The sequence below is a fragment of the Myxine glutinosa genome, chromosome 9, assembly GCF_964187855.1.
Source record: "Myxine glutinosa chromosome 9, kmMyxGlut1.1, whole genome shotgun sequence".
Lineage (NCBI taxonomy): Eukaryota > Metazoa > Chordata > Myxini > Myxiniformes > Myxinidae > Myxine > Myxine glutinosa.
The window spans coordinates 127,102,929-127,107,618 of record NC_136269.1 but is presented as its reverse complement, the minus strand read 5'-3'; the positions used below and the strand labels follow the sequence as shown (position 1 = coordinate 127,107,618).

At 49.2% G+C, this 4,690-nt stretch overlaps 1 pseudogene across 1 annotated transcript; it reads right to left on the bottom strand.

Moving 5' to 3' along the window:
- Positions 1 to 1,027: 1,027 nt before the first annotated feature.
- Positions 1,028 to 4,484, bottom strand: LOC137435695 (transmembrane protein 151B pseudogene; annotated as a pseudogene). The gene is made up of 2 exons (XR_013624635.1): positions 4,383 to 4,484; positions 1,028 to 3,828 (listed from the first exon to the last, which is right to left on the bottom strand). The product of XR_013624635.1 is annotated as a transmembrane protein 151B pseudogene (transcript).
- Positions 4,485 to 4,690: the final 206 nt, after the last annotated feature.

Below are 4,690 nucleotides of genomic sequence, written 5' to 3'. Positions count from 1 at the left end.
AGGATAGTTTAGAGGTAGGTCAGTGCATGCAGGATAGTTTAGAGGTAGGTCAGTGCATGCAGGATCGTTTCGAGGTAGGTCAGTGCTTGCAAGATTGCTTAGAGGTAGGTCAGTTCTTGCAGGAGAGTGTATAGGTAGGTCAGTGCATGCAGGATAGCTTAGAGGTAGGTCAGTGCATGCAGGATAGTTTAGAAGTAGGTCAGTGCATGCAGGATAGTTTAAAGGTAGGTCAGTGCATGCAGGATAGTTTAGAAGTAGGTCAGTGCATGCAGGATAGTTTAAAGGTCGGCCTGTGCATGTAGGATGGCTTATAGGTCGTGTTGTTTATGCAGCATAGGTTAGAATAGAGGTAGACTTGTGCATGCAGTATAGCATAAAGTAGGCCTATGTCTGCAGGATAGCTTAGAAGTAAGCCATTGCACACAGGATAGCTTCGATGATGTGAGCCAACTCATCTTTGAGCTGTTGAGCCTGTTGAGGTTGTGATGTGACCCAACTCTAAAACGTTACCATGGTGTTTTACATGCAGAGAATTGCATTGTTGTATGCACCGCCATCAGAAGGACATCAAGCTAGACGAGACGACCACTGGTCATTGGTGGACGTCAAAGATTCTACGGTATCCTTCGGGAAGAGCTTGTGAGCTTTCCCCGGCACCCATGAACAGAATGCAAATTCTCTTACCTTCAGTTGAACGTCAGGCCTGAGCAGCCAGTTAATGAAAACTTGGGACAAAACGTTCCCCATCAGACCCCACCAGAATGTTGGAATAATTGGGTTCGTTGAAAAGGAGAAGTTATTTTCTTCTTCCTGTTCCATGTGCATATTAGTTTCATTTAAAGAAATTCAGAGCATACACTTTTTTCTGAAGGCGTTTCATAATCGCAGTTTCCAATCCTCGAACAGTTGGCGCACGATCATGCGTGGTTTGCAGGAGATGCACGATATTCCCAAATAACGTCCCCTTTGGAACTCGTATGTGAATATCTTTCTTCCAAAATACCCAGCAAAGCATTGGGTCCGGGAGCCGTTCCACAAGGTGCTTTATTTGGCACGATTATAGAAGAACAGTGGAAATGTCCATCGGTAACTAAAGCTCTACAAGTATCATTCAACCTCTCATACAAAATGGCGGTGAATTTGGCAAAGGTAATGAGTGTAAACCTGGGCTGGCAGGATAGCTCAGAGGTAAGCGCACTTGCCTTTTCGATGTCAAGCCTGGGTTTGAATATCTACCCGGTGATGAACCGGATCTTCCTCGTGTTTCACACGCAGGGCGATCCATCGTTGAGGGCGCTGACCCACTGATAGACGTTCAGCCAGAAGACCCGCCTGCCATCACCAGTCATTGCTGGACTTCAAATATCTGGTGGGCATCGAACGTCAGGCCTGACCAGCCGGCTCGTGAAATGCTTGGGCCAAATACGCTTGCCGGGCAAAGCCACAAGAGCTTGGAGCAATTGGGCAAATAGGTACGCACGGTCGTCAAAATAGGTACAACAAATACGCAGTGGAACGAGTGCGAATGCGCCGATAGGGAAATATTAAATTTGCCTCTATGTAGTTGGAACCAAATCATTTCTAACATTCTTTTCCTTCAAAACACTGAACCAATCGATACACGAGACTAGCATCTCTTTTTCTTTTTTTTTACATAATGACCTGCATTTACCTACACACCAACCGACACCATCCACTGATTTCAAACATCGAGGACACAGGTTATGATTTTTCAAATCAATTCACTGCTAATTCACTTTCAGTTATCGAATGAGATAAGGCAGAAAATTTGTTGATTTCCTATACCAAAAGGGGAAAAAATTTCCATTGAACAACCGCTTGAGCGTCAGGGCCACATATGTAACTTAGAAATCCACGTGCAATTAATCTATCGTTCAATTCCATCGAAAAACGGTTCCTAGAGCACCTCTGTGCCACAAGCATCATGTGTACAGGTGTACACAAATTGGAAATTGGAAATTCGTAAGACGTCATCTTCCAACAAAATAATCCTCACATAAAATGTTGCATAGCTGAAGGTAAACGCACCTGAAGCTTGTAGCCACCAAAGGCAGCAATATTTGATCCACAACAGGTACAGCAGGACCATATGGGGAGTTGTGTGTTGCTGTGCATGCTCTGTGTCTGTGATTGTTCTTTTTCTTTTTAATCGACACCTGTGGATAAAATCACAGCTCCATACTGAGATGGGGGTTTCAGGTGATTTCCTTCATCCTCTTTGCAGGTTTTGATTGAAACAGAGCTAGGAATCTCAAATGAAATCCTAGTACACCCAGCAAAGAAAATTCCCTACCTCTTCATCTAAATTCTGCGATTGACTCCAGATACGTCATGTTTTTACAAATGGTAGAAGGGAGTATAATTTAGGCGGATACTTAATTTGTCAGGTGGGGGATTTTATAGCCAAACTGGAGAGCTCAATATTTAGCCAAACTGGAGATCTCAATATTTAGCCACTGTGTTGTGCTTGGTGTGATGCTCTGGAAAAGAAACCTGTCACAAAAACGTTTCTAAGGGCCTGCCATCGGCCCCCCGCAACCTCCTCACTGCAGGTACGGTGACTAGCGGACAAAGGACAGCTTCTTGGTAAGACGGGGGATCTGCATGCACGTGAGCACCCCCGGGAACTGCACTTTCGAGGTCAACGTGGCCAGGTCCACGCGCACTGCTTGGAAGTGAGAGAGGACCACAGGCGTGATTCACTCGCCGGGAGAAGATGGACGAGGCACTGTGGGCACGCTGGCAGTCCTGGCAGGCGGGCAGGCAGCCCGCAGTGGCTAAAGGGTCTGTGAGGTCCATCAGCAAAGCCTCGGAGTAACTGGGAACCAGCTGCCGGTTCAAGGTGATGTGCCACTCCAACTCGGCGCTGTCCACGGTGCTAGCGCGCGCTAGGTGCGGGCACCGATCCATCTCCAGCACAGGTTCGGGGACACGGTACTCTAGACCAAAGAGCTTCTCTACGTGATAGTGCACGAAGGCTGTGCGGTATTCCAGCCAGACGCGTAGAGGCCATGATAGCAGCACAAGTGCCGCTGCCCAGAACGCGGCCCTGGACGTATACCAAGGTTGATTATCCGGCTCGGCGAAGGCCATCATGTGTTCCCTGAACTCTACGTTTTTGAGGTGCATGCCCTCGCGGGCCTCCACGTAATCGTCCAAACCCTCATTCTCACGGAAGAAGCAGGCACGTTGACTCAGGTACGCATTTTCGGACTCTGAGTTGGCGAAGCTGAAGCAGCGAGTGAAGCGCACCCGGGTAGCCGGAAAGTCCTCCAGTCCAACAAGCTCCTTTGATACATCGCGGATGCCACATTGCAGGTAATCGAACTCGGCCTCGGCCACACGAGTCGTCACCCGTTCCTGATACACTTGTGTGCTCGTGTATGCTTCTCCGTTCCGGTAGCGGGTGACCTGGCGACTCCGACGCACGTAGTGGAAACTCACGGCCTGCCACCATAAGCACGGCTTGGCGTCCTGCAGGCGACGGACACGCTCGTAAGCGGTACTCACGTCCAGCTGGCACTGGCGCTCACGGCGCACCTGCCACTGCCAGCTCTCAAATAGTGTCAGGATGTAAAAGACAGAGAGAAACACCAGCAGGATGTAGGCGGATCCGTACAAACAGGGGCTAGCGGAGGGTCGCGCCGTCTGGTGTTCCAATGGGAGATGGATTTGAATCGGGGCTGCTGAGAGGTCACACCAGGCAAGAGCGGAAAGGCAGCTGTATGTCAGAGAGCTCAGCACCAGGCACTTCCAGTGGCTGTCTCGGGACAACACGGTGGCGAGCGTGGCCTGCGTTGCCCTTTGCTGTCCCGCACACACACACACACACACACACACACATACAATGCACACACAGTACCATGCTGTATACTACGCATACACAGAACACTTTGAAACCTCCGACGACATGGAAACATGGGAAGCATGGAATCCTCCGACAAAGCACATTTCATCGTGCCAGTCCCGACTTTACACAGCACATCCCGTAATTGCTTCCAATTTTCTCTTGGGAAATTATTTTAAACAGCGAACGTAATTTAATCATCCATAAAGAATGTCTATTTTGTAGTTCGTATGTAATTCTTAATAACATCGTCCCATTGGCTATCCTTGCCCATTATTGCACATCATGAATCTGCCCACTCTGCACAAATATTGCTTTGATTCTTCCCCATAATCGATTGTATATTCTAACGCTGGGAATCCGCACAAGAAGACCATCATATTGTCATATGTGAGTGAGTGATCTGTACAACTATCCAACTTTACTTCTTATCGGTACAACTTCACCAACCGTGACGAACCCACGTGCGCAGCGGGTTTAAAAATATTCCCAGTACATGGCGTCCGTAACTCACCAGTGGCCGCACAAATCTGTCCTCGCTTGGAGAGATCACTGCCGATGGGGACGTGGCTTCACTCCCGGACTCACACCGGGACTCCGTGCTATGTGCGACCATCTGCCGAGTCACGAAGATCTCAAACGTTCCCCATCCCCGAACAGACCGAAAGGTCTTTCTGTCTTTCACCGCCTGGGAATATGGTCCAGAGCGAGCCTGGAGCGCGACGATGCGCTTCTGCTATGGGCCTGCGGAGCGCACCACCGTGCGGGATGGGCCAGAGTGCCGAGGAGGAAGATTCGGGAAGCGTTCCCATCGCAGGGCTG